We start from the raw sequence: 27,314 nt of genomic DNA, 5'->3' as shown, positions 1-27,314 counted from the left end.
AACCAGTCTGTTGTTAATAGGGGTTATACAGGAAAACCCCTTAAATGGAAATTTGAGCATTACAGCTATTTCTAACACACTACAGTGAAAACTCTTTATTAAAATAAGTTCTTCTTAACTGCCAGATGTGGTGGAAAAAGCCATTATATATTTATAATGACAAGGCAGAATGATTTTTATGAAATCTTTTATCTGGGGCGGCCTACAAATTCAGCGTACGGCTAGCTGGTCTAGCAATAAATCACAAATTGTCCTAAATTGTTTCCTTGAGTTTCATATTCAAATTTGAAAATGTGAGTTTTGCATGATGGTGGTAGCTTAAGGGCAGAATTAATATAAAGAAAGTATTGCATAAACCATGACTATTGCAATAATTACCTAAACACATAACCAACTTTCCGAATACGTGCAATAACAAAATGCCCTATTAGTGCGGTTTAGTTTGGAAAGGCTCAAAAGTATGAGCAGCTAGATTTTAGGAATTTATTTGATTTTGCAATATTATGCTTTTCTCCACCATTTTTATAAATGTTTGTATGTCTGAACACCTATTTATTTCAAGGGATTTTCTTTTTTACCCAACTCCAGGTATAAGACACCCTACAGGATACAATACACACACCATCCTTGTTCCATAATGATGCTAAATTTTGCAAATTAGATCATTTTAGATCTTACAATTGACCATACAGGATACAATACACACACAATCCACATTCCATAATGATGCCAAATTTTACAAATTTGATATTTTTAGAGCTTACAATTGACCATACAGGATACAATACACACACACAATCCACATTCCATAATGATGCCAAATTTTACAAATTAAATATTTTTAGATCTTAAAATTGACCATCATAGTCTACATTTATATGCTACTTGACTAAATAATTCATCCGTCTTAGTAATTCACTGCTCTATCAGTGGTTTGAATTGTCCAAGTATCTAATCAACCCGTTTCACTTCACGCTTCAAAGGAATTGTTACTTGTTAATAAAGCTGAATCAAAATCTATGGAATACGTAACCTTCTTATGTGACTATGAGCACATTTTAGATCATACATAAATCCAAATGTTTTGATATCACCAGCTTCATTAAGTTTATGACTGTGTTGCAGTTGGGTGTCCGACTGTGGTACAGATTTTCTCTGCATGCAAAAAATATACATATAGCCATCTACTGCAAACTGGAAGTATGTCTACAGGGTGGCCTTGTAATTTCACAGATGATGTTCCTAAGCAGTATGGGCTACAATACATGGGTGGCTTTAACCACTTGTTGGCAACCACCTCTTACACAGAACAGCCAAACAATTGTCAGCAAGTGGTTAAATCACTCAGACTTGAAATGAAAGGCATCCATGTGGTATATGGTGTCCACTGACAGTCAGATGGCTCCGTATAATGGGCAACCAGAGATCAATTTGTCCTCGAAATGCATCACAGCACTTTGGAACTTGCTGCAATTTTTCTATCTGCTAAGCCGAATTTCATTGTATTGCTTTTGGTCTTTTGGCACCCGTGATATATCGATTCTCCTTTTTACACAGCAAAGGCATTAGTACACACCTATTTGTGTACACATCAGGCTTTCTCAACCGTTTTACCCCAGAGAAACCCTTGAAATAATTTTAAGGTCTCAGGGAATACTAGCTAAAATTAATTTGTTAGTGGTCAGTGGGAGAAATGTCCTTTATGTTGGTGGTAAGTCAAAAGAACGTCCCATACCTCGGTGGTCAATGGGAAAGATCCCCCTATTACAGACAGCTAAAAGATCATAGGCCACTGGCTTTGCCAAGTGGTGTACAACCTGGAATTATGCAGGCACCATTAGATGTGAGGTCAATCAAAAAACAGAACAATGAACCCCTAAAGGAACGCTGGTTGAGAATGGCTGGTATACAGATATTCTGATAAGCTTCAAAATTTCTGGGTGTTATAAAACGCTCTCGTACTCTCCTCTTAGGGAAGCCTAACCCAGCCTGGTCTTCACCAGGGGACATTGTCTGCAAAGATTAGGCCACCTTAAGCCTTTTATCTATGGAAAAGTTGCAATCGTCCAACCATCCAATTTGAAACCATTTGATCAACAATTGTCCATTCAGTAAGACTTTATTATTTAGGAATATAGACTATATTGCTCTATAGACTATTCACTTTTTTCAAACCTGCAGATTATGTTTTAAAAATTACATGGATCTGTTTTAAAACATACCACATGGTCTTTTTAAAATAACATTAGGGCCGATTCATTGATGTCTCATATAAGAACTATTCTGTGCAGCCTGACCATAACGCTTATATTCAAATTTTAAGACGTCAACTGTGATTTGCCATCACAGGTTGAAATCTGACTACTGTCAAGTATTGAAGGGAGTTGAGACAGTTTTAGAAATAAGAACCAATAAGGCTGATGAACAAAAATGATGGTTGAGAACAGTTATCAATACAATTTGTGCTTTTGATTTTGTAACCAGATACATGACAGTAGGAATTGATCTGATTTATGAGAGTGAGCAGACTACTTTCCTCTATCTCCAAGTTTCCTATAGCAGCCCATTCTATTTACTTACTAATTCAATGAATGTGAAATGCAGTCACATAGTAAATATCACCTGCAGGAAATGGAAATACTCTCTTAATTTTGGCATCTACATTAGCACCTCATATGTAAAGAGCGTTGAATAAGTAATCTTAAAAAATGTGAAATTTGAAGCTGCTTGAGACCTAAAGCATGAAATTCCCTTTTAATATCTGCTGCTGAGAAACTTTAATCACCCAGGTGTTATACGACTTTGTAGACTGTATGGAGGATGCTGACATTTGTTTGTTCAGCATGGATTGGGGAAATGCATGCTAAGCACAGGGATAATCTGCTCAAGACAAAGGGGCTGATTTACCAAGTTTTCACTGCAGCCTGCATGCACTTCACATACCAAACTAGGTTGAAAAAAATTAGAATCATTTAAAATTTTGAATATTTCTCAAGAATGTGATTGGGTATTTGATCTGGGAAGACCCAAGGGTGAGCATTACTATACCGTTTCTAAATTCGGACCGTGATTGGGTATTTAAACTGGACAAGAGTATAGGGTGAACGTTACTTTGTCATCTTCAAGTCCGGACCGTAGAACGTAGATTCCCCAATAGAGGGAGCTGTGCCCCAGCTGCTGTTCCTGTGCTTCGTCTTCTGAATATACTTTCTAGTGGATAATTCAGATAAATTCAGAAATTTGAATGGGATTTTTTTTTTTTTTGCCTTTAAAAGTATTTTATTCCTAAAAGGAAACATCAAGGCTAAATGTTCTACTTTGAAGGTCTTTTGGGGTCAGGACTGCGTACATGTATTTTTCTTTTTTCTTTGGTAGGTTTCCTCTTTTGTTTCGAAGGTAGGGAGACGAAACATTCTTGCAATGCAATCACCGTTATGTAGACGTTTATACAACATAAACCCAATTTATAAGTAGAAATAAACTAACCTCGCTTGACATTTTTAGCAGTTTTATAAGAATCAGGTCCCTGCTGTATTCAATATACACTATTTTACCAAAAGTATTGGGACACCTGCCGTTACACGCACATGAACTTTAGTAGCATCCCAATCTTAGTCCGTAGGGTTCAATATTGAGTTGGCCAACCCTTTGCAGCTATAACAACTTCAACTCTTCTGGGAAGGCTGTGCACAAGGTTTAGGAGTGTGTCTATGGGAATGTTTGACTATTCTTCCAAAAGCACATCTCATCCCAAAGGCATTCTATCGGGTTGAGGTCAGTTCCTTCGACCCAAACTCGCTCGCTCTTGTCTTTAGGAATCTTGTATTGTACACTGGTGCGCAGTCATGTTGGAACAGGAAGGAGCCATCCCCAAACTTTTCACACAAAGTTGGGAGCATGAAATTGTCCAAAATCTTTTGAAATTGTCCAAAATGCCAAGCACAACCCTTGAAAAACAATCCCACGCCATAATCCCCCTCCATCAAATGATTTGGACCAGTGTACAAAGCAAGGTCCATAAAGATGAGTGAGTTTGAGGTGGAGGAAATTGACTGGCCTGTACAGAGTCCTGACTTCAACCCCATAGAACACCTTTAGGATGAATTAGAGTGGAGACTGCAAGCCAGGCCTTCTCGTCCTCATCAGTACCTGACCTCACAAATGTGCTTCTGAAAGAATGGTCAAACATTCCCATAGACACACTTCTAAATCATGTGGACAGCCTTCCAAAAAGAGTTGAAGCTGTTATAGCTGCAAAGGGTGGGCCAACTCAATATTGAACCCTACGGACTAAGACTGGGATGCCATTAGAGTTCATGTGCGTGCAAAGGCAGGCACCCCAATACATTTGGTATTATAATATATATGAAATACTTAGGACTACCTATAAAATTGGGGACTTTAAGGCAAAAAAAATTAAATACACAGTTGAAACAAATATAGAAAAGCAGTCGTACCAACCAATGGATTTGTATTTCTCTCCATCCACATTTACATACAGCACAGCCCTGTCTGGCAGGGTGGGAGATCTGATATGTCTCTGCTGTAACTAACACTCAGGGGTCTTGTTCCTTTGTCAGTCTTTGATTGAACCATGGAAGAAGCAGCAGCGCACTGATGAGCTCATCTCTCTCTGATCTCTCCTTCTTTCAGCATGTTCCTTGTTAGCACATGAGCATTGTATCACAACTGACTGGCTTATTGTGCTGCTTCTCTCTCTCCAAGTCTGAGCTCTGCTTTACAGGGACTGCAAGAGGCTGAATTTGCAAAATGTATGATAGCTATAGATTTATTGCATTCTACAAACAGCAATATGTAGCATGTCTGTTGGCGTAAACTGGTCATTCAGACTGAGTATATGATACAAAATTCTGTTTAGAAGCAGAGGTAGCAGTGAATACCAAAAGTCAAAATTGGAAGTGCATACAAAGATATAGCATAAAATTATATACTTGACTATTGCTATAAAAGTTGGCACTAGCCCCTTTCCATTTATCCTTTTTTACCTTATTAATGGTTATTTATAGATTGGTGAGTTGGGGCAAAACTTTTCCCAAAAAAGATGGTTCTGACATGTAGTCTTGACTAAAGGAAACCTCAGTTTATACATTTTTTATCACATTCTTAAGCTGGCCATAGATGGATCGAAATTTGCCTGGTTCAACATGGATCCGCTGAATTTTGTTCCATCTATGGCTGTTTTTGCTCAAAAGAAGTCGATCTAACAATAGACATTCATTGAAAGGGATGTTGGAAATTTTTCATTCAATCAGTGGCTGCAGCCAATCGGCCTCAGCGTTGAACAGTGCCAAAATATACTTACACATCAGGAAGGATTCCTCCATTCACCTTGGTTGTGTAGATGAGGAATCAATTCATTTTATATCCATTTATAGCCAGCATTGGGCTGGAATGTCCGGGTTTGTAACAGATCTACTTTAAAAGGACTCTGCCACTAAAAAAACATAAAACTGCTCCCAAGTTTAAAGTTTATCCTGAATCCTGAGATGTTGTGATTGGCTAAGCTTTGATACTTCCTGTTAGTGTCAAAGCCTGGCTGTTGCTGCTGCTCCCGCCACGTTCCTACTGGTCCATCACTATGATAAGCTTCCTCAGTGCCCAGTGGGAGAATGTAGGAAGCTGGAGCTCCGCCCTTCACAGCAGTCTAGGATTTGGCCATAATGTCTGGGTTTTGGATAGCGCTGCGGATATAGGCATGTCTGCATTTTTACATAGCCCACTGTAACTCACTTAAACATAGTGAACAGGATCCATAGAGAACAACTGTGCGGTTGCGTTGCACCTACATAGACCTATGCTAGCCTTTCTCAACCTTTTCAATACAGAAGAACCCTTGAAATAACTTTCGTTCTCAGGGAACCCTTGCTAAAAATGACTATATCTAGAATTCATGATGCATTAGCGTGATAGTCACTGGGAAGAATGCTCCTTAGGCCACCCATACACGGTTTGGTTCCTACTAAACAGGCCGAGATTTGAACCGTTGATTGATCGTTCATCTTGGGTACAACCAGCTTGCCGGATTATCTTCCAATTATTGCTAGCGGTTGCTATAACCACTAGCAATAATCACTCTCTTCTCCCAGCGGGGACAGCTTCTCTGACCCCCCACCAGGAGAAGACAATGGCCCGGCAGGAAGGATTCCTGCATCAACACTGTTTGTGTTGATGAGGGAATTGAGCAAATATCTTTCCTGCATGCCCTTCCTCACACTTGTGGTCATTGGGAAGAATTCCCCCCTTACAGATAGATAAAAAGATAAGTGGTGTCAGTGGGAACTTATCTGAGAGTCAGAAATTGCTTATAGCTCAAGGAACCCCTAACAACCTCTGGAGGAACCCTAGGGTTCAACAAAACCCTGGTTGAGAAACCCTGATCTATACAGATGAATGGATCAGTGATCAAGCCCTAAAGCCTAGTACACACTAATGGGCAGAAGAAAAAAAAAACCTCACAGCTCCGATCGGAGCTACTGTACTATTGATCCGGCAGTCAGTGTCCTCAGCCTTGGCCGGCCGGCTGCCGATTTTCCAAACGGCCGGCTTCTGTTGGACCGGCTGACATGCACACGGGCCGAATGTCAGCCAGTTTTTATTGAACCCGCCCGATGTTGCCTGACATTCGGCCCATGTGTATTAGACTACATTCACACATTCACTGCATTCACCCATTTTTCGAGCACTTGTATGTTTTTGTACAGCATTTTTAAAGCGTTTTTAAGCTTTGTTTTTTTTAATTAGCCAATAGAGAAAAATACCATCTGTTTCAATATTTGTTGGTATGTTTTTCAGCTTTTATTTATTTATTATTATTTTTTTTATTTTAAACCTTTTTTGTAAGGGGTTAAGGGTTAAAGGTTATGCTTAGGGGTTTATTTCTTTATTTATTTGTTTATTTTGTTAGGATAAGAGCTAAGGTTGGGGGTTAGGGTTAGTGGTAAATATTAGGGTTAGGGTTTAGGATTAGGGTTAGGGGTTAATATTAGTGTTAGGGTTAGGATTATGGTAATGGGTTTAAGATTAGGGTCAGGGGGTTAATATTAGGGTTAAAGTTTTTTTTTTATTGTTTATTTGATTTTTAATTTTTTTATTATTCTTTTTATTATTATTATTTATTTTCATTTAATTATTGCATTAAGCCCAGGTTCACATTGATGCGATTTGTCAAATCGCATGCCAAATCGGTGGCTATTGCCGGCAATAGCATCGTCCGAATCGGTGCAACTACTTCCCAAAAGTAGTTTCTGTACTACTTTTGGTGACTTTGGTACGATTTCAATAGACATCTGTGCAGGAACCCGCACAGATGTCTTTGAAATCGCCCCCCGAAGTCAGACTGACATGTGGGTATGAAATTGTACGAGTTACATAGTTACATAGTCGGTAAGGCTGGAAAAAGACAATAGTCCATCCAGTTCAGCTGAACTTGCATGATTTAAATCCTGCAGCAGTGTGAACCTAGGCTTAAAGTGGTTGTAAACCCTTACAAGACACTTTTTTGCTACAGGTAAGCCTTATTATAAGCTTACCTGCAGCTACTCAGGATATGTCCTAAACCTTAACGGTTTAGGAGATATCCCCTGTATTTGCATGTGCCGATGAAACCAAAAAAGCTTAAAAAAAAACAATTTTCCCAATTTGAGCTATAAAAAATGCTCCACAGCTTCAGGTGTTGGGCTTCAGGTGACTTGTAGACCCCTTTCCCACTGAGGTGGTTTTTAGGCGTTTTAGCGCTACAAATGGCACCTGTAAAGCGCCTGAAAACCACCTCCCATTCATTTCAGTGTGACTTTTCACACGGGGGCGGTGCAGTTGTGGGACGTTAGGAAAAGTCCTGCAAGCAGCATCTTTGGGGCATTTTGGGTATTTAGCGATCCCAAAACGACCTTCCCATTGAAATTAATTTGCCTGAAAAGCGTTTCGGACGGGCAATTTTAACCCCTTCTTTGGGGTTAAAAGCACCTCGGCAGCGTCACTTAAACTAAAACGAGCTAACGCGGCCGCGGCCCCAGTGTGAAAGGGGTCGAGGGGAAGATGTAAACCACCTCCATAAAGAATAAATTAATTTTTCTCCTCCAGTGTTTTGGAGCCTCAAGCTGCAAAATGTTGACCGTGTGACTGGGGCCTTAGTTATTTGCACTTTATACAAAACTGAACAGAGTAGGGCTACGCACATCATTCTTTTTTTACGTTCAGAACATCATTTTTAAAGCCCATATAAAGCAAGCATTACACTGGCATCTCACGTTCTTGAAAAGCGCACACATGTCCACGACGAGCAGCCGCTGCCGGGTGGATGTGACTGGCAGGCCTATCCTATATGCGTGCGGTGGAGTCAACCTCATGTTTGTAATACCTGGGAGGCCAATGTGTTTATTAATGGTTGTATCACAGGAGGAAATGTTATTTCAGTTGGACTTCAATAGAGAGGCTATCATTGTAAAGTGAGCTCAGATAGACTGCACCACTGATACGCCCAGCAGGATTCCTAATCGGCGGTTTATACTGCAGTGAATAATGAGCTTTGTACTTTCCCAGCAAAAAAGGAGTCAGAATGAGTTAAATATTCACCCCCGACTATAGCGCTTGAAGTTTTCTGCAGCTAGTCCTGGCAGACAGCTAAAACATCTTTGTAGGAAGCAGCCAATAAATAGTTCTATCACTGATATGCAGGCACCACATCATTCAGATCGCAGCTTACTGAGATACAAGATGCTATAATGGTCTGTATACACAGTAAGACAAGGCGCCCCATGCTGTGTCCCAAAAGACATGCAAACTAACATACTTAAAGCGGAGTTCCAATCATAAAATTATTTTTGCATTATTAAGCTGCATTAAATACAATTAACAACATTTGAAATAAAAAAAAAACATTTTTTAATCACCTTTTTCTGTCTGTTGCTAAGGGGTCCCTCGTAATCTGCCTCTTCCTCTCCATGGCGCCTGACGTCATTTCCCTCGGGGCCGTGCTCACTAGTGCTCCTGGGAGATGCTTGTCACCATTTCCCAGGAATCAGTGGGCAGCGCCGATGGCTTTGTTTCCATCACTTCTGACGATGGCACCCGGTGTGATGGCAATGTCAGAAGTGTACGGCGCTGCACCGTACATACGGCGCATGCGCGAGAACGGCCGGTGCATGCTGGTCGCTCAGCTGGACCAGAGCCTAGAACAGTGATTCTAAACCAGGGTTCCGTAGAACCCTAGGGTTCCTCCAAAGGTTGCTAGGGGTTACTTCAGCATTGGGCAATTTCTGCCTCTCAGATAAGTTCCCACTGACTCCATTGATATTTTTAGCTATCTGTAAGGAGGTAATTCTTCCCAATGACCAAAAGTGTAAGGACCATTCCTCTCACTGACCATCACACAATTGTATCATGAGTTGTACATTTTTAATTTTTAGCAGGGGTTCCCTGAGACCGGAGAACTATATCAAGGGTTCCTCTGTGTTGAAAAGGTTGAGAAAGGCTGGCCTAGAAGATAGTGCTTGTGGGCTTCAGATGCCCACAAGCACTATGAAAACTGCCAGGAAAGAAGACTAGATATTCCTCTATGAAATCGGCAATCGAGCGCCGATTCAGCAGAGCAACATGAATGCTATAAATGAGCGTTATAAAAAAAAGATATTCAACCTAACAAAAAAATTTTTTAACAGTGGGAACTCCAATTTAAATCTAGACTCCAGTCAGACAGCTAAATACATTGTATTTTTATCCATTCAGTCCTCAGATTTACACAGCACTGCCACACAGCATAGCCCTGTCTAGCAGGGTGGGAGGCTTGATTTTTCTCTACTGTAGTTAAAGTGGTTGTAAACACCGTTACACCACTTTTACCTACAGCTAAGCCTATAATAAGGCTTACCTGTAGGTATAGTGAATATCTCCTAAACTTGCACCGTTTAGGAGATATTCACTGTATCTGCATGTGCCGACAACATCGGCACATGCGTACTGAAGAAATGCCCCGCTCGTGTCGCTTCTCCAGGAGCCATACCATGACCGGCGGCTCCCGCACGCATGGTATTAAACCCAAAAGTAGCTTACCAATTCTTAGATGTGTTGGCTGCATTTGTTTTATTTTCTTTATATTCACCTGGTGATCCTGCCAGTAAGTTTTTTTTGTTTTTTTTTGTTTTTTTTTTAATAGACCAAGCTGTCCTGCAGATGTAGCATTTAGAAGGTTGGCACAAATCATTTATTACTGACAGAGGTGTTTACAATTAGGGATGCACAGATACCATTTTTTTTTTAGTACTCGCTGATATCACTTACCAATACCTATTACCTACTGCAACTGTTTTGTTTAAACTTCAGCTGTCATCAATGATACAAAGCATTGAAAAGTTTTTTGCAAATTAAATATATTTTTAATTTTTTTAATTTAATTTAATTTTTTTTTCATTTTGCGCTTTTTTTTAATGTGCTTTTTTTAATGTGAAACATGTAAATATATGTTAAAGGTATAAAAAAATATTAACGAACAAAGCAAACAAAAAGTAGTTTTATTATTAATATAGAAGAGGTGGGTGTAGGTGAGTAGCCAATCACTTATTGCACCACATCCCGAATATTGTAAATTTTATTCAAATAAATATTTGGGACTTTTTGGGTACTTTACATCACACAAACATGAGGTATATATTAAAAATCCATAATTTATTTTCAAACATGATTAAAAACTATTGGTTTAGTGCATATCAACAAGGACAAAGAAAATACATACATCTATCGATATATATATACATATATATATATATATATATATATATATATATATATATATATATATATACATATAGACAGATGTATGTATTTTATATATACACACTTAGGGACTCATATCATACAGTTCCTGCATAGTTTATAAAATATAAGTGAACAAAAAAAAATCAGCAGGAAAATAATAATTAAATGGAGAAGAAGTATAAGGAGTTAATTAAGGCTAATCAGAGTAAATTAAAGGTCAATAAAGGGTTAAACAGAGAAATATTTAAACTTGACAGGTTGCTTTAAAGTGGTTGTAAAGCTATTTATCAGAATTCCTGCCAGCCCCTCTGTAATACTAAGGCCACGTACACACGGGCGGATTGTCTGGCCAACTAAGTTCGTCAGACAATCCGACAGACAGTCCGTTCAAAATTTGCATGAACGGACTTGACCACACACGATGAGCAGACAGTCCGCTGAAAGCGTGTGCGATGACGTGTACAGCACGTACGACGGGACTAGAAAAACGACGTCCTATACACTGCAATGCAACCTTCGGCGTGTAAATCCTTTCTGAGCATGCGCCATACTTAGTTCGTCCAACTTGCCTACACACGAGCGGACTGTCCGCTGAAACCAAGTTTGGACGGACAAAACTAAGTTTGAACGGACAAAATTTCGGAAATTCCGTAAGACTTTGTTCGTCAGACAGTCCGCTGAAAAAGTCAGCTGAAGCCCACACACGAGCAGATTGTCCGCTGAAACACGGTTCAGCGGACTAAGTTGGACAGACAATCCGCCCGTGTGTACGCGGCCTAAGTGTCAGTGTCAAAGGGATGAACTTTGATCTGCAGATAAAGTCAGTTTAAAGGGGTTGTACCCTAAAAAAAAAAAAAAGACCCTGTTCCTTTAATGCGTGTTAAAGCACACAGTGCTTGTGCTGTGTCCTTTTGTATGCTTTAAAAATTCTGGTTGATCCTGCCAGTTCCTGTGTCCCTCTTTGTAAAATGACCACTGTAATCATGGCTGCTAATCCATGATACTGTGGTCAGTTTATGTGCCTCCATCATCCTACTGCTCTCCCTCTCCCCTTTCCCCCTCCCTCCCTGCCTGTCAGCTCTTGTGTGTGAGCTGAAATACCACAGCACAGGCACTGGGTGGTTTAACACGCATTAAAGGAACAGGGTCTTTTTTTTTTTTTTTAGGGTACAACCCCTTTAAACTGACTTTATCTGCAGATCAAAGTTCATCCCTTTGATTTGGAGATAAACAGAAAGATGCAAAAAGAAACAATGTTGATAAACATTGGCAGGCTGCCCTTTTTTTTGACATATCAGATTGGCAGAATGTTTTAACATTTCAGCTGTCAGTGGGGGAATCCTGCTGACAGCTGAAAGAACCGAGCCTGAAAGTGTCAGCATTTGCACGAGTACAGATACTCGTGCAAAAATTCACCACAATGTCAATGTCAATGTCTATGCTCTGTGGTGTGCATGGGCCCTTTAGTCGTCTTTCTTGTAATCCTGACAGTAATTTTATTATTTGACAGCTTTGGGGTATCTATTACCAGCACTGAGATCAGCGGGATATTGGATAACTTTACAGCTAAGGTTGCCACCTGGGATTTGTTGGCAATGTTATTAATAGGAAAGTGATTATAAGAACCAGTATTTTTTTTGCAGCAAAGGCAGCAATCCTACTTACAGCCTGACACTTCAGCTCAGACAGAAAGAGAATACAAGTAAATATTCCAAAAGTCGATTCATCTATGTGAATTAAGCAGGGCTTTTTTCCAGCGGGAACGTAGGGGTACGCAGTTCCGCCACCTCCAGCACTATATGTCTGTAATGGCAAGGCATGGTGGAGGGTCTATTGTTAATGGATGCTGGGGAATCTACTGTTGGTGGAGGATCTATTGCTGCGGGGGTCTGTTGTTGCTGGGGGAGGATCTATTGCTACTGGGGGGGATCTTATATTGCTGGAAGGGTCCGTTTTTGCTGGGGGAGGTACTGTTGAAAGAGTGGTCGATTGTTTCTGGCTGCTGTAGGGTCTGTTGATGCTGGGGTGGATCTATCAGTGCTGGTGGGGGATTTAGTTGTTGGGGAATATACTGTTGCCGGCATTACACATTGCTTACTATACAAATTACAAAATGATACTTGGTTCTCTATTCTCTAAAAGGGGGGTACAGGGAGGTGAGTAGGAGGTGAAACCAAAGGATGGTGCCTGGAGGTGGGTACAGGGCAAAGACAAGGTGTGACTCAGAAGAGGGAAGCACCTGCACCTATTTTCTAAGAAAAAAAACCCTGGAAGTCAGGCTGCGCTATGTAACTATTCAAGAGAAAATATTCAACAAAAACTGTAGTTATTGTAGACAACATCGTTCTTTTACAAGGGAGGACTAAAGTCAGAGCTAATACCAGGACTTTTTTTCAGCAGGAATGTGGGGGAATGCAGTTCAGGCACCTCCAGCACTGAATGTATGTAATAGCATGGATTGTGGGGTTTGCTGGAGGGTCTATTGATGTTGGCTGCTGCTGGATCTATTGTCACTGGCGGGGATCTGATTTTGTGTGAGAGTCTATTGTTGCTGATGGGGAATCTATTGTTGCTGGAAGGGATCTACTGTTGAGGGAGAGGTCTATATTTACTGGCTGCTGGAGGATCTATTGATGCTGGCTGCTGGGAGATCTGTTGTTGCTGCTGGGGGGGGGGGTCTAATGTTGCTTGCGTAGAAATTTTGTTACTGGGTGTGATATTTTGTTGTGGGTAGTTCACTGTTGCTGCAGGGAATTTATTGTTGTTGGGGTGGAGTCCATTAATGCTGGGGGAGTCTATTGTTGTGTGGGGATCTATTGCTGGGATTCTATTGTTGCTGGCTGCAGGGGATCTACTTTACTCCTTTTCTTTTTATCATTAACATGTTCCATACATATGATTTAGCACCACAAAATTATACTTGCTTCTGTATTCTCTAAAAAGGGCCGTACTGGTAGGTGGGTAGGGGGTGGAATCAAGGGACGGTGGTCAGAGGTGGGTAGGGGGCAGAGACAAGGGGTGACTCAGACGGGGGGAGTTTCTGCACCTATTCTCCAAGAAAAAAAGCTCTGGCTAATACTATTTCCAGTGGTTTTGTGTCACAGCTTTTGTGGTGTACATCATTCATATATAAAGGAAACAGAGAAAGATGATAGAAATAAATCAGTTTTCTGAACCAAACAGTCCTTGAAACCGCAGGCCATCAATTGAGCTTATGTGATTTCCTGATCGATTACCTGCAAGGCCGTGCTGGAAATGACACCAGGGTGAAGCCTTGGCTTACATTACAAAAACATTTGTCTAGGAAGATTCAATTAAGCCTGACACGGTACGTAATATGAGCAGAGTATTAGATTGCTTGTAGTTCAGGGTATCGCTCATCCTGGAATCTCCGTAGGTTGGTGAGTTCTCTTTCTACATATAACATTTACAGACATCCCAACCTGCAGAAACTCATCTCTGGGAGGTGGCAATCTCGTTTCAGGGAGGTGGCGCTTCGCGCCCGCAAACACCCCCAACCCACACGGCAAAAATATTATTAAAATCACTTTTTCAATATTTTTCCCCAGTGCTTCTGGGGAAGGGGGTGGGGGTGTGTGGTATGTGGACGGTGTCAGTTGTTCTTTTTTTTTTTTTTTTTTTTTTTTTAATAATTGATTTTTTTTTACAATTTAATTTGTTTTGAATTTTTTTTTTCACAATGCTTTTTGGGGGGAGGGGGTTGGGGCAGTGGACAATGTTGGTAGGGCAGGGGAGATTGGTGTCCGTAGTCTTTTTATTTTATTTTTTTTACACTTTTTCATTTTTTTAGAATTTAAAAAAAAATTTTTTTGGGGGGCTTTGGTGGTGAGATGTCAGACCCCTGATATCTCCTGTTTGAGACAGACAAGGGGACTGAGGACACACATTCCCCAGTCCCTTTCTCAGCACTAAAGATGAATGAACAGGAGGCAGAGGCTCCTGTCCATTTAGCTGTGCAGCTGTGCATAGTAACCAATCAGCTTCTAACTTCAGATTGTTCAATTAAGCTTTGACAAAAAAAACTTTGCCATTGTCAACTGTTGTCACCATTAAGGAAACACCACTTATTCAGCGTTTCTTTTTTATGCTTGTACATGCACCTCTATATTAGCCTATGTGGCCATGCACATGGGTATTTACAGCATGTTTGAAAAGGAGTGTTTAGGTCTTGTGCACACGGGCAGAAAAATGCCGCTGCTAGGGGCATCTGGCATTTTTTAAAGACCCTAAAAGCAGCTCTAGGTTATCGAATGTACATATGCACATTGGGAGTTATTTACCAAAGACAAATCCACTTTGCACTGAAAGTGCACTTGGAAGTGCAGTCGCTCTAAATCTAAGGGGTAGATCTGAAATGAGTGGAAGCTCTGCTGATTTTATCATCCAATCATGTGCAGCTAAAATCCTGTTTTTTATTTTCCTTGCATGTCCCCCTCGGATCTACAGTGCACATTGTAGTGTTTACTTAACTCTCTCTAAAGCCCCGAGGTCAGTGTCTTTTTCCTGCTCCATTCCTCTGTTATCAGCATGATAACTTCTGACAAGTTCTCTCGACACAGGAGATAAAAGCAGCTGATAATGTGTGTCAGGGAGGTTAATTGGCAGATTAGCAGAGAGCTGATCTATTTACAGCACAGCCCGGCAAAGTATCTTCATTCCTCTGCCAATGTGGAGGAGGGGGTGTGTGCCTTTCCTCCAATTGGCTGTCACACAGAGTATGCCAAGACTCCACTCCCACTGCTGGAACAGGAAGAGAAAATGTGTAATACAATGTGCACTTTCTAAAGAATATAGCAAGCTGAAGACAACAGATATACATGCATACCTGCCAACTTTTTGAGAAAGGAATGAGGGACACCTATCAGCAAACGTATGCAAGCATAGGACACACCCCTTGCTACGCCCCCTTAAAGGAGAATTGTACAAAAAACAAGATTGGTTAAACCCACCAGTGCTTTTTTTTACCACTACTATTCCTTTATATTGACTTTTGGAATTTACAAATGCAGCAATTTAGAAATCAGATGAAAGGTTTAGCACTGGAAACCTTTTTGATAGATAAAAAGTGCATTTTATATACAACTATATAGATCAGATCAAAATGAGGGACAAATGAGGAGGAATGAGGGACAGAGGGGTATTGCTCGAAATCAGGGTCAGTCCTTCGAAATCAGGGACAGTTGGGAGCTATGTACATGTAAAACTTATGTAGGAAGATTTGCTTCATATCTGTGTATCATCTGAGGCTGTTCACTTCACTGGGTATAGCAGAGGGTTTACATCCACTTTAAGAGCAGTGTTCGGGCATTAAAAAATGCTGCCAACCTGCGCTCTGAGAGGAGTCTTCCAACTTAAAGCGGACCTCCACCCTCAAGTGGAAGTTCCGTTCATCAGAACCCTCCCCCCCTCCGGTGCCACAATTGGCACCTTTCAGGGGGGGAGGGGGGTTCAGATACCTGTATAATCCAGGTATCTGCACCCACTTCTGGGAATAGCTAGCCGCAGTTAGCCGCAGATGCCCCGCCCCCGTTGTGTTCTGGGAAACACACAGTTCCCAGAACACAGCGGGGACCAGTGAAGACACGCAGTGAAGCATGCGCAGTATGGAACCAGGCAGTGAAGCCGCAATGCGTCACTTCGCGATTCCCTTACAGAGGATGGCGGCGGGGGCAGCCGAGAGACGAGCCATTGCTCGTCATCTGCTGCCGACATTGCTGGACCCTGGAACAGGTGAGTGTCCATTTATTAAAAGTGAGCAGCTGCAGTATTTGTAGCTGCTGACTTTTAATATTTTTTTTTTCAGGTGGCACTCCTCTTTAATTTACATCCGTAAACGTATCTAAACGCACACTTACATGTGTAAATTTATTCTAGTGGCTATAATAAATTCTATTTTCTAGCCAATATAATCATTTTACACCCATGTGCATACGTACACGTGTATACTCGCACAAAAATGCAGCATTAGAGGATTTTTTTACTGCTTGTACATGAGGCAGAAGAAAAACACACCAAAGGTGAGTTTTGAGAGCATAATTTATGCACAAAGAGACTGCAAAGGATGAAAAAAAGATGAAGCAAGCGTTTTATTAAAACACAGCAATTGTTTCAGATACACAGTGCTTATCCATTTAAATTGTATTCAGCTGGGGTTTGCATCTACCCTAAAATAACCCTCTACTCTGTTCAAATGTTCTAGACATGAAAAGCCCCTGCATGAGCAGCAATGTATCTTGTAGAGTAGCCTAGCAGCTCTGAAACCCAAGAAGCAAATCTTGGCCGGCTTCTGGGGTTAAGAGGTTGAAAGAGGTCAGAAGCCTCCCTCTTATGAATCTTAGGTGACCATCATCTCAAGTTTATGGCTAGTTTAAAGCCTCGTACACGCAATCCGATTTTTTGAACGACCAAACGTCCATTTTTTTGTTGCATGCTAGTCTCATGCCGAAAGTAAAGAGGTTACTCACCATCAGGGGTGGACTGACAACTCATGGGGCCCCCGGGCAATAAGAGATTATGGGGCCCCCAGGCAATCAGAGATTATGGGGCCACACAGTATACACAAACACACACTATGCAATCACACAGTATACACAGACATGTTTCTATTGGATGAGAAGGTACTGGAGAGGTGGGGTAGCTATAATCTCAGGATTTTTAGACCAAAAGAATGTCGGTAAGGGACATTTCAAAGACAGATGTAAAAAAACACAGATTTTTACATACTGTCCCTGGTTTTACTGAGGCTGGAAACCCTGATGGGGCCCCCTAGTGGCCCAGGGCCCTTGGGCAATGCCCGAGTGGCCAAATGGTCAGTCCGCCCCTGCTCACCATACAAAAATTCTCATACGACAGAATTTGCTGTTAATTTGAATTTGTGTTAATTCGTTTTGTATGTGTTCTTTCTTTTCCGAGCATGCATAGTCTTATTTTTGTACAAAAACCGTATTAATTAAACGAAAACCAGACATTGTGGTCACGTATGACAAAAAATGTATAGCCTGTACATCCAGATTTAGTCTGACGAAAAAACGGAATTGGCTGTCAAAAGCACCATACTAACGATCCGAAAATCTGCAGATCGTTCGTCGGATGAAATTTTTCTTCCGGGTCTCCTATCATGTGAACAGGCCTTTACTAGTGCTGAGAAGGGACAGAAAGCGAGACCGTGACTCTTTAAAGTGGTTGTAAACCCGAAAAAACAAAACAAAAAAACCCAAACCCTGTAAGGCCTAATGAGCTAGTATGCATCAGAATACAGAAAATGACTGCGGCTGCAGATTGAAATGGCATTTTTTGAAATATTCAGTTATAATATGGCTTGTGTAGCAATTTTAAATGCTATATTATTTTTTGACTTGTTTTATTTGTTCCCTACCGAATGTGGAGTTACCCTTTAAGCAATTGATTTAAGGTGAAAGTGTACAAAAATTAAAATTAATATTACAGATGAAAGAAAATGTGATCTTCAATTTCAAAGCTAACTGACTTGTACCTTTGATGTTAGGAAGATGTTCTGTCACAACACAATTTCAGGGGACTGTCTACAATCATATCAGGGAGCTTTGAAAAGGATGTTGCAGAATCTAACAACAGAAGACATAAATAAATTATCATTTTTTTATGATGAATTTCTATCAGTTTACAGAGTTGCTCCCCTTCATTGTTAATCTGTATAGAGTGTGATGTGCACATCTACCCTGCTGGATGAAAAAATTACTTTTATCAGTCACAAATTTTAAAACCTTATTTCTTTATGTAATTAGGCCCTTTGTGTCCACGTATTTTATACTCATAGGGGTATATTTATAAAGAGTAAAACAGAAAAACAACAACAGGAACTGAACCTTTTTATCATGCAAAACTGTCTGTACATTCGCTCCACATAATACTGACCCCTGTACACTGCCCTACATACTACTGACCCCTGTACACTGCCCTACATACTACTGACCCCTGTACACTGCCCTACATACTACTGACCCCTGTACACTACCCTACACACCACTGATCCCTGTACACTGCTCTACATACTACTGACCCCTGTACACTGCCCTACATACCACTGACCCCTGTACACTGCCCTACATACTACTGACCCCTGTACACTGCCCTACATACTACTGACCCCTGTACACTGCACTACATACTACTGACCCCTGTACACTGCTCTACATACTACTGACCCCTGTACACTCCCCTGCATACTACTGACCCCTGTACACTGCACTACATACTACTGACCCCTGTACACTCCCCTGCATACTACTGACCCCTGTACACTGCCCTACATACTACTGACCCCTGTACACTGCCCTACATACCACTGACCCCTGTACACTGCTCTACATACTACTGACCCCTGTACACTGCCCTACATACTACTGACCCCTGTACACTGCCCTACATACTACTGACCCCTGTACACTGCCCTACATAATACTGACCCCTGTACACTGCACTACATACTACTGACCCCTGTACACTCCCCTGCATACTACTGACCCCTGTACACTGCTCTACATACTACTGACCCCTGTACACTGCCCTACATACTACTGACCCCTGTACACTGCCCAACATACTACTTGCACTGGCCAGAAATCAGAGCAGATAGCCAGGCCTGAAATTAGTCAAAAAAATCAGCCTACAGTACCAGATGTTCTGCCTTTATGATGAACTCCAACATCAGACTTATGGGGGTGACCAAATCCTCCCCAGACATGAAAAATTGTAAATGAAAGTGAATGCAGAGTTTCTCACTGAAGCTAACTTAGGATAAGTTCATGTTTTTACAGTGATATTAGTTTTAATAGATTTATTTAAAAAAGGGGGGAGCCGCACCCCTGTGATTTTGATCTCTTCAATGTTGTCCAGATAGTAGACATATGCATGACGAAAACTTTTGTTTCATTTCGTTTTGATTCCTTAACCTAGTTATTTAGTTTCTTTATATTTGGTTTATTCGTTCAATTCGTATTCGGAATTCGTATTCAGAATTTTCGAATTTTCTTCGAATTTACAGATTTTTTACATTCAAAACTTTCAAATCAATAAATTGGTGGAAACAAAAATGTTATATTGTTTTCGATTCTAATGCAGAAACGTGAACAAACATAAGAAAAATCTTCATCAAATGATGACAATGACTCTTTAAATCACCTTTGGCTTAACAAAAACAGCATTATTTCGCAATGTTACTCGATATGTGTTAGAATTCGACTGGAGTGCAATGTAAATTTTATTCGAATTACAGTCCGAATTTCCGAAAATTCTGACGAATTTCGTTACGTTATTCAGAGCATTCGGTAAAATTCGTTCATATTGTAATTCCGGTATTTGGATATCCGAATCTCAGAATAACGAAAAATTTGTCCAAATATTAATTTGTAACGAAATGAACCGCACGTGTCTACCAGGTAGATCTCCATCTCTCAAAGGTTACCTACCCCTGCAATAGTGTTTTTTTTGTGATATATTTTTATATTCTTATATTTTTACTTTTTTCTACTTTGTACCGTTTTAATAATATTCTATTTCCGGTTCTCCTAATTTTTTCATTTTCCTCTCTCGTTGTTGCATTTTTAGGCATTCTCTGTTTTTTTATTTTTGCTTTTTAACATTCTTTGCATTTCTTTCTGCACCAGCCTACACCACAAAAATGTTTAGGGCTCAAAAGAAAACATGCTCAAAAATACCCAACATGTTTCGCCATATTTTATGACTTTTTTTTCAAGGTATACCGTGCATGTGTGATCGCGGCAAACAATAGCAAAATAATGCCCAGGATACCAGACCTGCGGCACAATTTGGCTTTGGCAGGCTCCAGCTTTAGGTCATCTAGCAGTGACCTGCTGGGGTCTCAGGAAGGAGTCAGCAGCTTACCTGAGCTTGCTGGAATGTCTCCTTTGAGCCAATGACTGAAGAGAGAGAGCTGCTGTCCTTCAATTTATTAAACCATGCATGCTATTCCGAGGTCAGGATCCTGAAATCTAGACCTTTAAGAAAACAATAAGTCATCGATCACAACTGCATGCAAAGATATACTTCTACCATATAGTATACTATATATGAGGGGTCTTCAAAACGTTTCAGCCCATTTTTTGTGATACGGCAATGTGTCAATTTAACTGGCAATTGCGCGGTTGTGCGACGTTGTACCCAAACAAAATTGATGTTCTTTTTTTTCCCCCACAAATAGAGCTTTCTTTTGGTGATATTTAATCACCTCTGCGGTTTTTATTTTTTGTGCTATAAACAAAAAAAGACTGAAAAATGTGATAAAACATTTTTTTTTTAAATATCTGTTATAATACATATCCAAACAAATATATATAAAAAAATGTATTCATCAGTTTAGGCCAATATATATTCTTCTACATATTTTTGGTAAAAAAATAATTGCAATGGGCGTATATTGTTTGGTTCGCGTCTACAAACTATGTGATAGATTTGGGGACTTTTTTTTTTTTTTTTATGTTTTTACTGGTAATGTTGGCGATCTGCAATTTTTTGCGGTACTGCGGCATTGTGGTGACAAATCTAGCCCCAAATACACACTTTTTGAGGACCAGTGACATTATTACATTGATCACTTCTATACAAATGCACTGATCAATGTAAAAATGACACTGGCAGGGAAGGGGTTAACACTGCGGGGGGATCAAGGGGTTAAGTGTGTTCCCTGGGTGTGTTCTAACTGTAGGGGGGATGGGCTACCAGGAACATGACAGAGATCACTGTTCCCGATCACTGGGAACAGAAGATCTCTGACATGTCATCTGACAGAGTGGGGAATCGCCTTATTTATATAGGCAGTTTCCCATTCTGCCTCTGTACGGATGATGATGCCTCTGATGTCACTGGCGGACATCAAGTCCACTGGACACACGGCCACCAAATAGTGGGTGTGGTCAAATTTCACTAACAGTGGGAGAGTCTTAAATACCAGGAGTGCATTATGTACAGAGTTCATAGTCCTGGGGGGGTCTGGGTTTCACACAGAGTGCAGAGTTCAGTGGGGGGTCTGGGGGGTCGTGGTTGTACGCAATGCAGAGTTTGGGGGTGGTCGAGGTTACACAAAGAGTGCAGAATTCGGGGGGGTCGGGGGTTGCATGCAGTGCAGAGTTCGGGGTTATACACAGGGTGCAGAGTTTGGGGGGTCAGGGTCACACACCACACAGAGTGCAGAGTTCGGGGGGTCTGGCAGGGCCAGACTGGCCTACCAGTATACCAGGACATTTCCTGGGGGTTACACACAGAGTGCAAAGTTTGGGGGTCGGGGTTACACACAGAGTGCAGTGTTGAGGGGGTCGGGGTTACACACAGAGTGCAGAGTTCGGGGTTGGTCAGAGTTACACACAGAGTGCAGAGGTTGGGGGGTCAGGGTTACACACAGAGTGCAGAGTTGGGGGAGGGGTCGGGGTTACACACAGAGTGCAGAGTTCGGGGGGTCAGGGTTACACACAGATTGCAGAGTTCGGGGGGGTCGGGGTTACACACAGTGCAGAGATCAGGGGTGGTCGGGCTTACACACAGAGTGCAGAGTTCTGGGGGGGTTGGGTTAGATACAGAGTGCAGAGTTTGGGGGTCGGGGTTACACATAGAGTGCTGAGTTAAGGTGGGGGGGTCGGGGTTACACACAGAGTGCAGAGTTTGGGGGGGTCAGGGTTAGACATAGAGTGCAGAGTTTGGGGGGAGTAGGGGTTACACACAGAGTGCTGAGTTCGGGGGGGAGTCTGGGTTATACACAGAGTGCAGAGTTTGGAGAGCTCCAACAGTTTACACAGTGCTTAAACACAGAAACCGGACTGTTTACAAGGGATAGCATTGAGCAGGGAGCCCGAGTCAGAAGTGGTGGAACTGAGATCCACCAAGTTCCAGCTGAAAAAAAGCCCCGTATATATGTATATATGGTATTGTGTTTTGGTATGCTTATTCCCTTTGAAGATGTATCCAGTGTTGTTTGGACTCCTGCCCTTTTCCTGGGATCTCTCTTTATTCATAAAAGAGAAGTATGGGAATCAATTTTTAATCATACTTACCTAGGTGGATGCAGCATCTGTCTCCCACGACTCTAACACTGAGGACCAAGCGATCAAACACTGCCGATCGCTCAGTTCTCAAAGCACCCTGAGCAGAGAGCTGGTGAGTGTCAGTCACAGGCTCTCTGCTCTGCCCCCCCCCTTTCCCCCATGCTTACTGGAGCATTAGGCTGTGGAGGGGGCAGGAGCGGCCGGCTCAGGCTCTCAGTGGCTCGCTGAGAGGCTGAGCTGGGTGCCGATCCAGGCATGTGGGTGGATCCCGACCATATGGTCACGATCCTTCCCCAGCCTGGATCGGCTCTGTGACTTCAACTGACATCAGGCTTCAGCCCGTTCTCTGCTGAAAACGGGTCAGAGGAGTACAAAATGAACTGCACTCTTGTGATCTACAGGAAAATACAGCCAAACTAGCCTTGGCTGTACTTCTCCTTTAAAGTGTATGTAAGCCCAAAAATGTAATTCTGTAATCCTTTTAGTGTTTTTTTTTCCTCTAGCATTATTGAAAAATGAATTCATGCATTGATAGCACTTTAGGGTGACAAAACTCATCCTCTGCTTTTCAATGTATCACTGGCATTGTCACCCCATCGCATGCTCCTGCTGTGCAGCTACGGGCAGCCATGTAAATGTATGGATGCAGCCATCTCGATAGAGGCCGGGTTTTACTTCTGACACTCCCGGAAGTGTCAAATGTCAAGTTTGTTCAGGAAGCTGTAGCTTTTTAAGGGCAAGTACAGGGGGCAGTAGAGTATAAATTTCTTTATTTGCAGGTGGTGCTTTATTGACTTTAAGGCCCCTTTCGAATGGGCAGTCCATTAGTCTGTTTTTGACCCAATGGATTAAAATAAACTACAAAACTACAATGCAGACATCAAGATGGGGGGAGGTCGCTGCTCCTTTTACCACATAGTGGCCCTAGTGGATGTGCATTGGCATACCTCCCAACATTTTGAGATGGGAATGAGGGACATCTATCAGCAAAAGTATGCAGGCATAGGACACACCTCTTGCCACGCCCCCTTAAAGGAGAATTGTACAAAAAAAACTAAATTGGTTAAACCACAAGTGCTTTTTTTACCACTACTATTCCTTTATATGAGGCAAAAGGGAAGTTCTGGACAACCGCACTCTGGATTATAGCCTTTATTTGTAAAAAGTCCAACAGATACAAGCCACAGCAAGAAATGGGACAAATGATCTGATGCGTTTCACACTTAACTGTGCTTAGTCATAGAAGAGGTATGCATACCTCCCAACTTTTTGAAATGGGAATGAGGGACACCTATCAGCAAACATATACAGGCATAGGACACACCCCCTACCACGCCCCCTTAATGGAGAATTGTACAAAAAAAAACAAGATTGGTTAAACCCACAAGTGCTTTTTTTTACCACTACTATTGCTTTATATTGGCTTTTGAAATTTACAAATGCAGTAATTTAGAAATCATATGAAAGGTTTAGCACTGGAAACCCTTTTGATAGATAAAAAGTGCATTTTATATACAACTATATAGATCAGACCAAAATGAGGGACAAATGAGGAGGAATGAGGGACAGAGGGACATTGCTCCAAATCTGGGACAGTCCCTTGAAACTTAGGAACTCAGGATGTCTAGGTCTGTTCAGATTTTTTCCTCTATCTTGTGACAGTGGAAAAAAGGAGCCATATAATCCCTATTGAAAGCGAAGGTGCATCCCCCAATATCCGCCCACACCTGCTCAAGTCAATAAAACTTGGACACAAAATGTTTCTGTTTGGTCTGACGAAGCTGAACAGATCTGGATGGGGATGGACAAAGGTGGACACACATCCACTTACATGCAATCACCCATAGAGCCCCATTGAAAGCGTCCGGTTGATGACGAAACGCGTCTGGTGGAAGGCACATAGTGACTTCACCACACCATCCGAACGGGAGGACAGGCTCCGTGCATATGCCGGCCGGCATTTCTTTGTTTTATTGCATTTTACCGATCTACTTTTGTAAGTTTTATTCCCAAGAATACATTTTGTATATTGTTCGAACGTATTACGCTATGGTGGTCCCTTTCTCTTTTATGAGCCATTTCTGGCAGCGTACGGACCTTGTTTGGTGGATGCGGCTTTCAACTAATTGTGGTCCTTATCCGAGGTGTGGATATCTGTAAGCGTAGAGGCCCTAGGCTGGGTTTAGCCGATCGCTTTTACTGCTTACTATTTGCACAATCTACTTCTGGGTGATCGGGCACACTTTTGAAGTTCATGCATGTGCACCGCGGTGTTTATAACTTAGAGACTTTATGATTTTTTATTTTTATTTCTATTCACCTTTTTTGGCCTTGATTGGTCTGATATAATATATGGACTATCTGTAATTTAATTATTTGTTATTTTTTATTGTATTATATTTTTTTGTATAGCGCAGTTTTTTTTTGTTATACACTGTATTATCGCACTGTATTACTGCTGCTTTTTTAGCCTTTCTTTTTTACCAGCGCAGTTACATTTTTGTTTTTATAGAAATACATTGTAGTTCACTGAAAAATATCATACACGATCCCCATTGAAAGGCAGATAAGACAATAGAGTACATTAGTGTTAATTTTGTCGACTAAAATATTTTTATTGACTAAATTAATACTTTTTTAGTAGACTAAAATACAGCTAAAACTAAAACAATTCAGATGACCAAAATATGACTAAAACCAAATTGACATTTTAGTCAAAAGACTAAAATACAACTAAAACTAAAATGACATTTTAGTCAAAAGACTAACTAAAAACAAAATTGAATTTATATTTAGGGTAAGTGCGGACCTGACGGGGGGGGGGCTGTTTGCCCCCCAAAAAATGGAGCACCAGCCGCCACTGTCTACTAGCTTCATGTAACATTTTTCCAGTTTCATATTTTCTTCTACATATCCCCAGCCAAAATGAAAACAAAGTCGCCTAACACCCAGCTCTACGCCCAACTCCAATTGTCAGCAAATGAAAAAGGGCAGTTATTTCCAGCCTACTGCCACCGGTTCTGATCTCTCAGTATCTGAAACGAAAACTGCCTGTGGTATCCCGAGCAAACAAACAAACACAAACAAAAAAAAAAACTTTAATTCTACAACCATCATCCCTAACTGAATATGATTTGCTACCTTAATTCAGACAACGATACACGAGGCCCCCTGCGTTAATAGAAACGCCGATTATTTTACCGGCAGCTGCTTTTCATTCGAAAAAATAAAAAAAATGTTTTAATCTTCCATAATATTTATTTTGGTGACACAGTTATTATGACAGGATAAAGTAAACAGATACTTTGTAACACTGTAATTTAGCCAATTTTCCTCTACTGGAATTCTCTTTCATCTTAATATGGTCCGAAGTCACAAACTAATTTTACAATTACCATCACTTTTCTCCGACATCCCATACCCGTCTCCTTGAAGCCGTTAGCCAATGCTGATGAAAGTCTACCTGTAAACAAATTACTTTAGATTCCATAAGCCTGGAAGGCTGGTGATCTTATTATCCACTTACTGGAGGAACATACAAAACATCTTACATCATTCCATCTATACCAGACACGCTCAAAGCTTCGGGGTTTCTGTATTCATTCCAGCTCTCTGTAACCATAAGATGATGATTTACCGAGTGCTCGAGTTCAATGAACCTAATGTTCTCCTCTAATACCCAATCATTTGCAAAAAAATACAATTTTGCGGCATTCAGGGTCCCAAAAATGAAGCTCTTATACTCAATGATGCCTATGTTGCACCTCTTTTTGGGGAATCTGATTGGCTCAGGCAGAAAACACTGTACCCATTCATCCCATCAGCCCCCAACGGGACTATCATAAGGGAGTCCCATAGGGGACGTTGGTTAAAGTTTCACTACTAGGGAGTACTTGGTGCAAATTTGCCGAGATGAAGGGAAAAATATAAACAACGGCCAACTTTCCCTAATTAACAAGGACAATTCCAAGTTTACTGCTGTTTTTTTTTTTGTGTGTCTGGAAACGATGACACGCACAGTAGCTGTTTCCATTTTATGCCTGATTGATTCTCGTCCTTTTGTGCTAGTCAACGCGGAGTTTATTAAAGAGAGCAGCATGCCAAAAAAAATACTATAGTCCCACATATGACGTGCGCAGGAGCACCTGCCAAGCGCAATGTGTCCCTGGAAACTTTATTGAAATGGTTGGTAATTATGGATATTATGGGAAAATTATTAAAAAGCTATTTTGCTTTGTACATGCTTTTCCATCCTCAAGATACAATAAGCCCCGGGCCGACCAGTCACAGTCTTCCCTGACTTTTTTTTTTTTAAAGCCCATCTTCAGTTTTTATAAGGACCTAACTCCCACCCTCTCAGCACCTCCTGAACCATTTAAAATAAATAAATAAATGTAATACATTGATCTTAAACCCAACAGTCATCTGGCCGGTCTGCTGCCATCATAGATCCTCTGTCTGCCGATTGTGGGCAGTCCATACTGTAGTATT

At 41.1% G+C, this 27,314-nt stretch overlaps 1 protein-coding gene across 1 annotated transcript in view; it reads left to right on the top strand.

Annotated features, from left to right (window-relative positions):
• Positions 1-27,314, top strand: part of NTN3 (netrin 3) — a 195,216-nt gene that overhangs the window by 1,370 nt on the left and 166,532 nt on the right. The gene's annotated exons all lie outside the window — the stretch shown is intronic.

The sequence above is a fragment of the Lithobates pipiens genome, unplaced genomic scaffold (genome assembly GCF_037356315.1).
Source record: "Lithobates pipiens isolate NorthernLeopardFrog02 unplaced genomic scaffold, aLitPip1_a1.2 Scaffold_22, whole genome shotgun sequence".
Classification (NCBI taxonomy): Eukaryota; Metazoa; Chordata; class Amphibia; order Anura; family Ranidae; genus Lithobates; species Lithobates pipiens.
This window is presented reverse-complemented; position numbering and strand designations above follow the sequence as displayed.